This window comes from Typopeltis vanoorti, chromosome 24 (assembly GCF_054136105.1).
Source record: "Typopeltis vanoorti isolate ZY-2024b chromosome 24, IOZ_Tvanoo_1.0, whole genome shotgun sequence".
NCBI lineage: Eukaryota > Metazoa > Arthropoda > Arachnida > Uropygi > Thelyphonidae > Typopeltis > Typopeltis vanoorti.
In genome coordinates, this window is record NC_143572.1 from 27,153,104 (window position 1) to 27,166,954 (window position 13,851).

Genomic DNA, 13,851 nt, shown 5'->3' on the forward strand with positions numbered 1-13,851 from the left:
CAGCACTTTAAGTAGAAAAAGCCACCAGAAAAAAAACCCCAAAGAAGTATAAAAGTTTTACAGTAGTTATATATTTCTGAGAATTAGAGTTACAGAGAAATCTCTAAAATGAGTGTTTCAGGATGTAAAATTTATGCAAGTGTAACTTGAAGCTAAGAAAAACTGTGGAAGAGAAATTTGGGAAATAAGTAGAATTCAGGCCAAATGAGTTGTGAGGACCATATTTTTATTTTTCAACAATCTGGAGGAAAATTGTAGATAGGAAGTTAGTAATGATGTAAATTTTTCATGTAGTACTATCATATCCTGTACACCCCTTGAGGGTACATGACAGGAATTTGATGATGATGGACAATTAGTTGAGAAATTATAAGAGTATAAAGATGTGTATAAGTTTCATAGATATGGAAAATACAAAAAAAGTATCTTTCTTTGAATGTCATACAGTGATTAGCATTCATTTTACACTTCCTTTTCAAGATGCACTGGTCACATCCTTCCTTGGACAGTCTAGCCTTGACGTATTGTAAACTTACATGCATTGGCCAATACATGTCTAAACTCTTAACACCACCATTCAAAACAAAAACTAGGTCTCATTAACAAACACACACACAAGTCCAGTGAGTAAAATTTTCAAGTTTGAATTACAAGATTAGTGCTTTCCTAAAAAATCACTATAGCAAAAATACTATCAACAAAATTTTCAATACATTAATGCACCCATGATGTCATGGCGAAATAAACTGTCATCATGATATATTTTCTCCTGCCAGATGAAGGATTCAATAGTAACCAAATGAATGGGGGGGGGGGAGAATGAATACACTTGTTTCAAGATTTAACAGAATACAATGAATAAGGAAAATGCTATTAATGAGCCATGTGAGAATGCAAATATAAGGACATAAGAGAACAAGGGGAATATAAATACTTTCATTACTGCCAAAAATAAATAAATAATAATAATAGTATAAGTCCACTAATGCCTTTTATTCCCATATAAGGAGAAGGCGAGGCCATTTAACCCTAAGTTTATGGAGATTGAAGGGACAGTTCAATCTCCACCAGTAGTCAATCAAAGATAGCTGGCCCAAGACTATCAATAATTATAAACAGCATGAAGAGACAACAGACAGTGCCACAATCTTCTAGTACCTAATCATAATGCAGTATATTTATAGCCTGAAATAATGAGTTCTATAGTCAATTTTCTTGAGCATCTGGGACAAACCCCCCCCCCATATTTTCAGAAGAAAAAAATCCTACTTGCTTGTGCCAAAGATCGCCTAACCCAGGAACCAGATGGAAAAAAGGTTTCAGAAAGTTCCTCTAGTCAGCAACTAAACTTGAACTGAGCATGGCTTTCCTCAGGAGGCCTTAGTGCTATGGATGTAAAGGAATTAGTAAAAATTTACACTTGTGATATTATGTGTGTGTGTGTCCTGGGGTGGAGCAAATTACATGTAATCCTATAAACTCTAGACATGCATGTTTGCATTTATGATGGACATAATTAAAAAAAAATACTTGCTGATCGATCACCAACAGAGGGAAGGAATTTGATTGCAAAATATAAACATTTTTAGAGTAATACATACATAAATAATTTAGTCATTTATGCAGACATTTTATTGTCTCGCTAAATACAGTACAGTAGTAAACCTTTATGTATGTACTATATTTAGCAACAATTAGTGTAATTACAGACAAATGGAATGAAAATGATCCTACATAATGAAAAATACATTCCCTCCCATAGACACTATGCTGCATATAAGCAAGCAAAAGTTTTATTGTAGTCCTAAACACAGCAACTTCATGTTAGGACAAATGTATTTGGTATCTAACTAAATACATTTGTCATCATCTTTCAAATTCTTAGTTGCAAAAAATAAGTGGTAATGCACGTTTATAATGCAATCATTGGGTGTAAAAAACAAATAGTTTAGGTAAAGCAGATTTTCTAAGAGATATAAAGATGTATATGCACATATATATCACAAAATCAATTCAAACTGCATTTGAGATTTTCTACACCATTAAGACAGTTCACAAATGCTTCTTAAGCTTCACAAACTCTTAAGGTTCTTAGCTGCAAGCGCTACAGTTATCCATTTTGTCCTATCCTTAGCCAACTCCTTCCAGTTTCACAGCTTCAGCTCTTTCATGTCCATTTCGATGTTATCCATCCATCTTCTGCAGGGTCTTCCATTTAGGTGATGTAAAAAGGTTCTCCTCACTAGCCTGTTATGTTCCATTCTTTTCAGGTGACCTAACCATCTCATGCAACTAGCTATGATTTCATTTACTATTAGTGGCTTCTTATAAAGTTCATAGAGTTCTTTATTTGTTCGTCTTCTCCATTCATCTGTCACAGGATCTTTAACTGGACCAAATATTTTTGTTAAGATTTTGTTTTTGAAGTGTTGTAATTGAAAATATAGGGGGGGGGGGGGTTTGTCTCGGATACTCAAGAAAATCGACTATAGAACTCATTGATAATATGACTGGTCTAATTAGCATTCTATAGGTATTTATTTTAGATTCATATGACAGATTTTTAGATGAGAGAAGGTGCTGAAGTGAGAAATATGATTTATTATCTGCTTGGATTCTCATCTTTATTTCTGTTTGGATCTTATTATCTTTAGTTATTACTTTAGTTCCCCATATAGATATTTCAATTGTATTGAGTTTTTCGATATCATGTCAGCAAATCGAATAATTGATGACCTATTGAGATCATTATGTCTAGATACTTTTAAATATTCTGTTTTATTTTGGTTAATATTAAGACCTTTTTTTTTGGAAGAGGCTTTAAGGTTTATAAAAGTTTCAGTTATATCATCTGCACTTTCTCCTATAATATCAATATCATCTGCATATCCTAGGAATGATGAAGAGCATGATACAGTACTTTTCGTTGTTTCTCGAATTTCACAAATCTCACAAATTCTAATTTCACAAATACAATTCTACCACAAAAATTCCAACATGAGTATTAACTTTGCGAAAGCACATCCACCTGACATGGAACGAATGTACATATGGTAAAGTTCCAGTCAGAAATCAGAAACACGTATAAAACATTGACTGGTATGAATCTGTTAAAGAGTTATCAGAAAAAATAAACAGAAATACTGCACAAATGCAACCTTAATGCTATCTTTAAACCTCCTGCAAAATTAAAGAACTTATTCAACTCCTCCAAGGATCCCCTTACTCCCCTGGTCCATCCAGAATGTCCTATATTCAATGCACCTACAACTTGCAAAACTAAACATATGATTCCAATCTGGAAAAACAAACACAAACGACATTAAATTTGAAAACTATGGCAAATCTGCCTTTCTGATAATATCCTAAATACTCTATACAGATATGAGTGGAAAGGGACCATTCCTTACATCCCACCAAAACTTGGTATGGATGCAAATTTAAAGAAGTGTGTGAAATCATAATCAACCACCATAATCTCAACAGTGATGGCCTAAAAATTCTCAAGAATATGGATGGCACATATTTGACCTACATAATTTTTTGTTTTAACAGATATTAATAATTAGATCTGTAGTACTTCAGAATTTTAATAGAAAACATCAGCCCTTACTTAAATACTAATTAGGCTACCAGCATTGCTGTATCATTAAAGGTCAATAAACATTTTATCTCTGCTCATGTAAAAGAGGAGACTGTAGTTTTGATGATATGTTTTATTTCCATTAGCAGTCAGGGAAAGGTAACAGCTAACCAAATGAGTGATACTTTTGTATACTGCTTGAATTGCAATGTAAATCGCTTGGAAAGAAGTCAGTGGAAACTTCCATGAGCAAGGTGTATCATGCCATGTAACAGGTCATATGTTTGTAGCCGGTATAAATTGGAGGAATACGATGCTACCTAGTCAATGCAACTGTGTCCAGGTTAAATGGCTGTGAGAAGGGAACTGATGGAGTCTGAAAGAGGCATTGTGACAGAATGCCATGTTGAAGGCCTATCTGTTCAGCAAATTGATCAAAAAAACTGCATTAACAATCAGTAATACCATACTAAAACGGAAGCACAGAGTCAATTGCAAGTGCTACCCGAAGTGGATAACCCATCACACTCTCCGAACATGACCATAGGGTTCTATGAAGGATAACATGTAAAAACATCATTCGTTGACCAACAAGTTGAATGTGGAGTTCCAGGCATCGACTGGAACACAAATATGCACAAAAACGTTCAGAACTGAGGTTCACAACTTGGGTTTCCATGGCAGGAGTGCAATATGCAAGCCCCACATTACCCATACCGATATGCAGCATTATCTTCAGTGGTGCAAAGAGAGTTTACAGGGGGTCATGGAAGCTTTGAAAATTTTTATGGAGCTCCATAAACTATGAAATTTGAAGGTGGCGGTGTGATCCTGTTTTGGCCATGGACCTCAGTAGTGCCACAAACATTGAACTCTAAGAAGAAACATTCTGGACAATGCAATGTTTTCTACTTTGCAGCGTTTCTACAGAATCAACCAGTCTCTTTCAGCAAGACAATGCACTGTATTATAAAGCTGCTGCTGTAACTGCATGGTTTGTGTACATGAATGTCACCACACTTGAATGGCTTCCACAGAGTCCTGATCTCAACCCTACTGAACATCTGTGGGATGAACTGGAGTATCGGGTGAGGTCAAGAGATGTCTGCACCACAACAGTCCAGGAACTCATTACATGCATATAGGAAAAATAGACCAAAATTCCCATTGTTTACTATCATATGCTTGTGGAAGTATGTCTTGTCGAATTGTTGCTGCAGTCACTGCAGAAAAAGGAGGTCCTATATCTTATTAAGGTGGACACCATGGTTGTTTGTTCCTCACACTATGGTGTCCATTGACTTCTTTCCAAGCAGCATATGTGCCAAATGGTGACCTTAATGTGAAGAAATTATAAAATTATTACTCTCAACGCGGAAGTAATATCCATAATTTTATCAAATTGAACACATAAGGTGCCCAGGAAAAAGCTAATAAATGGTGCAATAACCTGATATCCAAACTCAGTGCTGTGTACTTTATAATAAATCCAGTACAATCTTCTAGATCCCTTACCTAACTGCTTTAACATGTTCAGTATGAATGTCAACAATTTAAAAAAAGACAGGACCATGAAAAATATCAAATATATTCTCAATGGTAAACCTATAGAACAAGAAATATATTTCATGATTTAGAATTAAATTTTAGTGAACAAAGTAACAAATTTCAAAAAGATAACAGAATGAACAAAGCTGGTGTAGTGGGGAGAGCAGATGAATAAATTTATTATGGAATAAAAAAGAAATGAGATTTATCATCATCATTCTCATTCGTTCAGGAGCGGTCGAACATTCCATGGGTTTTGTTCATTGCCAGAGCTTTGGCCACCTGCTGGAATGAGGTCAAATCTAAATGGATCGACGCTTCAGGCCATCTTCTTCTTCTCAGTCTTCCTCTGCCTCAGTCAACCCTTCCATAAAGAAGGACATAAGGTAGTCTTTCTTGGAGCATCCTGGCTATATGCCCAAACCACTGTAATTGTTTTTTGCATAGCCTATTTCCAATGTCATCAGTCTAACCAACTCTTCCCTTACTCTATCATTGCCTCTTTTTTTTTTTTTTCAATCCATATTTAACATTGATTTTTTTTTTAAGCATTTTGATTCAAAACCTTTTAATGCCTTCTTTTTGTTTGCCAGTAACCCAGTTTTCTGCTCCTTACAGTACCAATGGGAGGATCGTTGAATTGAAGAGTTTAGCCTTTAGGCTATGGTTAATTTTTTCTCCATATTTTATTCAGCTTGTTTACTGCTGACCACCTTAAACTAATATATACGGAAAAGGATAACCTTCTTTCCTGTTTGTTTACTTCAACAAGGATATCAAAGAATGGCAATTTTTTGTGCTATTCTAGTTCAAGAGTGAATTTTATATTGGAATGCAAGTTGTTCAGATAATCTTTGAAAGCAAATCAACTCAACCACCATTCCCGACCAAATGACAAAAATATTGTCGATGTAATGTAACCAAATTTTTGATTTCTTCTGATTTTTTTTTTGTTTTTTAATGCATTAGTTTCAAAACTTTTCCATAAACAGGTTGGCTAAGGCTGGAGAAATAGGGGGGGGGGGGGGGAATCCATGGCCAGTTCTTTTTGCTGCAAATATTTTTTCCTTATACAGAAAACCTACCACAACAGGAAGATTTTTAAATGGCACTTCACAAAACCACCCATTACAAAAGATAGGTTTAATTAAAACTTTACAAGACAGGGCAATATATCAAGAACATCGGTTAAAAAGAATGAAGAACTGTACTACCTGAAACAGAACCTCACACTTAATGGTTATGAACCCCAAGACGATCAAAAAAATTCCTAATACATATTCCGCTGTAGCGCAATTGGAAAAATAGTGGAACATTGCACCCTTTGATTGGAAAAGACCTGAGTTCTATTCTCATTGTGACAAGGGGATAAGTTAGCCGATCTCATTCGGTGATAGCAGGGTTTTTCATCCCACATACAGACAAATTGGCCTTCAGAGCACATGCAATTTACAAACAAAAAATACTGTTGTTTGTAATGATGGGCAATAGATGGCTTTGATGGTAGTAGTGTCGTAGTTGGAGAATTAATTCGCGGTGAAGAGGATGAGATGTATTAGCGAAGTAAAGTAGCGTGCCCTCCCATGATGAGTCCTTGGACTCCCTGGAGGTGTCACATAATAATAATAATATCCTGCAACTCCTTTACTTAAACAAGATTTCAAGAATGCAATCATGCTACCTTACATCAAGAATGTCACAGACAAAGTGGCTGCATTGCTCTATGAGTACAACATAAAAGTGACTTTTTTACCTTTACAAAAAAACATATCGAGAATCCTGCATCCACCAAAACCTCCACATCACCCATGAAAAAAACAGGCATTCATGAGATTCATTCCTCTTGTGGCATTTATTATGTAGGCCAGACAGGAAGGTTAGGAGAGATCCACATGCCTGAACACGTAAAAGACGTCGAAAAAAGAAGCATAAATCAGGCTGACATTCCACAGAACCATCAAGTACTTTGGCAATAAACAAAAATGTCATATATTAATCATAACTGTTTTACAAGAAAATTTAAAGAAGCCTTGCACAAACTTAGGATCCCTGCACAATGCAATAAAAATCAAGACTTAATTTTACATCAGGTATGGTCCGCTTTCATCAAGAATGTAACTGCCATGGGCCTAGGATATAGCATGTGATACCACAGAACGTGATAGCAACAATGAGTAACGTTCCAACATGTATACAGTAATGAATTTACCATTTGTATATCAATTATATCTAATAGTTGAAGTTATCAAAAACATCTAATATTTGTAATTAATTGTTAATAGGCTTCTGTTGTGTAAAACTTATGTACCAGTACCTAATGATGCAAGTCTTACAACTTACGAAACTTGTCAGGTTTTAATCGTTTATTTCTATTAAACTCTTTTATTTACATCATAATGTGGTCTCAATACCAAAAACTTCACACAGAACTGCTAAACCACAGAAACTTACATTTGCATCTTCATATTCTTTCTTCTTTTTTTAAATTCTGTTTTGAATGATTTTAATAAATATCTTGTAAGCATGGCTCAGCAATGATATGGGTCTATTCACATTTTCTTTTATCTCCTTTTTTTTATGTATTGGGATGATTTTACTGACTCTCCAGTCAGAGATTTCCTCTTTTTCTAATATTAGGTTGTATAAATAATTCCTCCTCCCTCCCATAGTTCTTTTGGAATACCATCCAGTCCAGGTGCCTTTTCATTCTTCACTAATTTTATCACCATGATAATTTCTTCTAGAATTTTTTATTTGGATTCTGTTTGATCTATTTGTGCAGTGTGTTGGGCCTGATGGGGATACTCTTATTTTTGAGTAACTGTAAATAGTGTTTTGTCCAGATTGTTTCTATTTCTGTTGGCTTTCCTGTCTCCTTGTCACCACAGAGCATAGTGATGAAGTAAGAGGAGTAGCTCTTTGTATTGTTTGCCCACCGATTAGAGATCCTTCGACACTTCTGCGTATGTCAGAAAAAGGAGAATCCATTCCGATAATAGGGTAATCAGTCCATATTGTGGGATGAGTTGTTTATTATTACAGGTCGGAAAAATTAACTTCTCTTTTATGATTATTGTAGTTAACTATGTTGCTTGTATAACAGTTGGAAAATTTTACCTATAAAGCACATGATTTCGCGTGTTCGCGACCAATTCGTACGTCCCTCATTTCTTTCTCCCCCTTCAGCATGAATCGACTATTCTTGGCAAGATGCCAAGCATAGACCTACAAATGGTGGGCGAACTATAATTTGATTGTTTTGTACCAAGTTTTGGGGTCTTTTTTTTTCCCCTCAAATGCATCTTTGGATTCTTCTGCTTTTTCATTCAGCCACTGGGTCTTTTTTTCTCTACATTTTCTCACTACTTGTTTCTTGAGTAGATTATAAGATATGTTGTTTTCAGGAGTGGTTTTGTGTTGAAAGCTTGCTTTTCATCTCTCTCTCCCCCTCCCCTACTAGTTCCAGAATGTCTCCAGTCATTCATACACTGTTACTCTTTTCGGAGTAACCAAGGATCCTTGTTGCTGTGTCCCAGCAGTTCTTCTTTATCTCGATTCCAGCAGTATTCTCTTATTGCTCCAAGTTTCCCTGTGGTCAGTTTTCCATACTAATGTTTGAAATGAGATTAAACAATAAATTAGCAATATATAAGATAGTGTTCAAACCAATTTTAACTCATGGATCAGGAGTTAAAATTGGTTGGAACACTATGTTAAATGTTAAAAATGAATATATCAAATAACAAAACAAAATATAAAATTTCTTGCCAAGTATAATTTACCTTACATACAGAGAATATTGTAAAAAAAATTTTTTTTAATGAAATCTACTAAATTAATGAGTCAATAGGCTCACATTGTTATGATATTAAAGATGTTATAAAAAAAGATTTACAAACTAGATAATGTAAACACAAAAAAACTATATCATTAGCATTCAAGAATGTGCAAGGAATGGTTAGCAAAATAAGATTGTCCGATGTTAGGATTGAAAAAAAGAAGTCCAGCAGAAAACCAATAACTCAGTGAATTGATGCAGTCAATAGCTAATCTGATAATACTAGAGACCTGAAAAATAACAGAATAAATTGGAAGAAAACTGCTGACAGGAAGCTAGTAAAAACACCAATTTATAATTATCTACTGTTTTTTTTTTTTTACTGTATCCATTTTTTATAAATGTATGATTGATGATCGCATATTCCTGGTTTAGAGCTTGCTCATTTGAATAAATAGTTGAGCTCTGTGTTTAAAGGTGCTTATGACACCTAGTTTTTGTGTTGGGTGGTGGTAAGACTTTTTGTGTATGTAATGGCCTGTGTGTGTAGGTTTGCGGTAGACTGAGAAGGAGAGATAGCCTGAGGGAAGACGTGTGACAAGTGTCTAGGAAAGGAAGAGAGTTGTTTTTTCAATTTCAATAGTGAATTGGATACGTTTGTGTTGTTTGTTCAGGTGGCTAAGGAATATATTTAGTGCTCTGTGGCCATGGGGCCAAATGGCGAAAATTCATTGCCATATCTGAGCCAAATTTTGGGCTTTAGGCACGCTGACTCTAGAGCTCATTGCTGAGTCTTCCATATAAAAGTTAGTTATGGGGGGGGGGGGGGGGGAAGAGCCCATGGCTGTACCTTCTTTTTGAAGGTAAAAATTGTTTTGCCACACAAAATATCTGGCGTGAAGTACATGGACAAAGAGGGCCATGATATCGTGTGGAAATATGTTCTGTAGGAGCATAATAGTATCATTGATCAGGACATTGGTGCAAAGGGCAGTTATGTCAAAGCTGATTAATAAATCTTGGTCGGTGAGTGTAATGTTTTTAATTTTGTTTATGAAATATTGTGTATTTTTTTTATGTAAGAAGGGGAATGATCTACCAATTCCTTGAGTGTGGCTGCAAATTTTTTAGCTAAGTGGTAATTCAGGCTGTCGATTCCTTCAACAATCGGACGTAGTGGTGTGTTTTTTTGGCAGAGGTATTAATTTTTTGGTTGTTTCTTCTGGCCATGTGTTAACGGATTTAATTAATTCAGTTTTTTTCTTTTTGATGTATTTCGTGGGGTTGTAATTTACCATTTGGTAGGTGTTGTGGTTCGATACCAAATGGTTCACATTTTCTATGTAGGTTTTCCAATCTAAAACAACAGTAGCATTCCCTTTATCTGCTTTTGTGATTATAATTTTCTTGTTTTTTTTTTTTAGGAATTTAAAGCCAGTTTTTCCATTGTGTTTAGGTTGCTGCTTAATTTTTTGTTCGAGTTCAGTATGCAAGATGCTTCCATACGCATTTTGTCAACTAGATTGGCAGGTGGGGGATCTTAGACCTCTCTCGATAAGATAAACGATATCTAGTTTGTTAAGTGACCTCGGTGCAATGGCGTAGTTTAGGCTTTTTCCAGCAGCAACAGTTCACCTTGGGTGAGGTTGTAGTTTGATTGCTCATAACCTCATTTGTGAGCGATTAGCTGCTTCTTTGGTTATGGCGTCCTGACTGCCTTGTGCTTTCTTGTTGTTTTAGTGCTTGGAACTTCATTATTAATTTTTCCTTGTTTTTAAGTAATAGGTGCTTGGCCCAGTTGTCTGTAATCTTGTCTAAAATATCCCAAATCTCAGGATTAACATAGCTGGATAGCTCTAATTTTAGTTGTAAAACTTTGGCTTGGTTAGATGCTAAGTTTTTTTGTGCCTTGTGGATCTGTTCCCTTAACAATGCTTTTTCCAACCAGGCATAAATACGGAGCTGATGTAAACTTCTTTTTTTAGTTTAAGTTGAGTGTTAAGTTGCTGTCTCCACATCGTTTCAGAAAGGCTAGTTGATTAATTAACAAGGAAACACATATCTTTAGCTTATCATAGCGGCTGCACTGCTTGTGGGTAAAATCTCCATGAATTATGATGACTCTTTCTTTTAAGGTTACACAATAATCAGCATTCATATTTGCAAATTTAGGGACACAAAACACACGTATTGAAATGATTATTTTACTCATTATTAATAAATGATGTTAATAAATTATTAATAAATCGACCCCTGTATTGAGGTCATCATCAGAAAGATACATGTGTATATGTTAGAGGAATTTTGGAAAAATAGACACCTGCTCAGTTCTTCCAAAGATTCTCTTCCACACCTAGCCCACTCAGGATTTTACAAAATACAATGCACATGTAACCTATCATACATAGAGGAAACAGGGTGAACCATCCCAATTAGGAAGAATGAACACAAACGACACATTAAAACCTCCATTTTGGTAAAATCGGCCTTTCAGACCACACACTCCAGACATACCACAGAATTGATTGGAAAGGTACCAATTCCCTAAACTGCACCAAAACCTGCTTCGAGATGAAATTTAAAGAAGCACGTGAAATGCTCAAACACAATCCTAACCTGAACAAAAATGATGGTCTAACCATTCCAAGAATGTGGAGGACCCATTTGCAGCCATTATAGCAACCAGAACAAGCCAAAGAAAAATCTCAATACAAGAAGACTTGGTGAAGTTTTTTTTTTTTTTTAAACATTCAATAGCAACCTGAACTGTACAAGTCCAGAAGAAATCTTAGTACGGGAGGACTTTAACAGGGTTTATTGTAGTTTTTCCCCACTTTTTTTACCACTAAAGGTCAGGCCAAGTAAAAGATCAATTAACAGCATAGATTCAATTTATCTTTGTAGAGTGTAAGTACATGTAGTTTGTTTTCATATACACATGTATCTTTCTGATGATGACCTCAATACAGGAGTCGAAACTTCAATTGTTATTTTATTAATAATAAGTAAAATAATCACTTCAACACTTAAGTTAAGGGGATAATAAATCCCAAATTATTTCTAAGCTGAATAAGAAACTCGAAGATCGAAATCTAAGAGTTTCATGCTGAAGAATTTCCAGCGAGCCCAAGAGTAAGTCAACACCTGGTAGTACAACACTAGGGCAACTCGCAGCAAAGGTGGAGCAAGTTTCAATCACTGTGCTTAATATTTTCTCATAATGTAAAATGTAGCTCCTACGAGATATATTACTGTTTTACATTATGAAGGAAGGTCATATTAAGGACAGTGATCGAAACTTGCTCCACTTTTGCTTCGAGTTACCCTAGTGTTGTACTGCCAGGTGTTGACTTATGCTTGGATTCACCAGAAGTTCTTCAGTATGAAACTCTTAGATTTCGATCTTCGAGTTTCTTATTCAGCTTAGAAATAATGAGGGATTTATTATCCCCTTAACTTAATTTACGTCGCCAAAAAAATAGCCTCTTGGCTCTTTATCATTTCAACGCTTGTTTTGTTTCCCTAAATTCATAAATATGAATTCCTTTTGAAAAGTTAAACACTTTGCGCAATTTATGCAAGTCTAATAACATCAGCCTGAGTGTATATGGCTCAGCCATTATAGTAAAAATATTCATTCCTTTATTGAGTGAAGTGCTAAAACTTCACCAGAACATAACAAATGGTGAGACATTTGCAATGTGAACATTGCAAATGTCTCACCATTTGTTATGTTCTTGTAAGTCATCAGCCTTCAGTAAATAAGAATGTGTAAGATGATAGATTTATGTGGAGCCTAGCAAGAACAACTTCCTCTTTTCTCAGCTGAGTTGACTGCCAATGGTTAAATTCAAGCTTAGGAAGGGATGCGAGTTCTTACTTGTGATAGATTAGACTGGACTGGATTTTGGTGGCATTGAAGTTACAAGGCTGTCCTCATCCCACTGAAATATAAGTAAAGAGATCAGAGTTTAGGATATCGGTTATGATAGATCATGAGGTTTCTAATACTCGGGTACAACAAGGTTTATTATATGAAGAGGAGGAATGGAGCTGTATTGTCATCAGCAAAGCTATGGATAGGATTTGAAGTCAGTGATAGCAGGTCATTTATATGCAGGAGGAAGAGAGAGAACCCTAGAGTACTCCTTCACAGCTGGGGAAATCTGAGGAGAGGAAGTCATGTGCCATGACTTATAGTTGGCAACTGGTGAGAAAGCTGATGATCAAGTTACAGATAGTGGAAGGCAGACCACAGGACGGTAGTTTGTTGATTAGAACTCATGTCAAACCCAAAACTGCTGCCAACAGTAACCGCATGTTTTTCCAAAAAAATAAAATAAAAATTCCATGGCTTGAGTCCAGAGATGGGTGGTGAAGACTATAAGATCAGTTGTGGGGTGGAATTCATATTGCTGTTCACTAATTGGGTGGCTCTGAAGGTAGTCAGAAGTTGGCTAACCTTCTCCACAATTTTGAAAGCTTTCTTTGTTATGGGGTGGATACAGACTTGTTTCCGTGCTGTAGAGTAGTGCCAGTTGAAGATGCAATATAAAATTGATGTTAGTTTTAAAGTACAAATAGTTTTTAACACAATAGGTGAAATAATATCAAGACTGGATGCCTTGTTTGTGTCCAAGTTATTAAGGATTCTTCTGATTTCGTTCTGACAGAAGATCATGGAGTGAGCAGTTCTTGATGGGGGAGGGGCTCTGCCTTATTCAGCAAATGCAGGAACTGGAAAAGAACAGCAATACCAGTAACTCGGCCAGCCTTGCCTTTAGTATAATATATTTGAATGTAAGAGTAGCGGAAGTTGCTGCAGGCTGTGGCATTGGTAAGCATGCAACTCAAGTTTTAGTCTTCAGCCACTCACTATTTTTTTTTTTTTACTGCACTGGCGCACTTGTTTGAGAACCAAGGCTCGGAGATGGTCAGAAAT

At 35.7% G+C, this 13,851-nt stretch overlaps 1 protein-coding gene across 2 annotated transcripts in view; it reads right to left on the reverse strand.

Annotated features, from left to right (window-relative positions):
* The window catches only part of LOC150093045 (uncharacterized), a 236,600-nt gene that overhangs the window by 137,780 nt on the left and 84,969 nt on the right, over nucleotides 1–13,851 (reverse strand). The window lies entirely within an intron of this gene.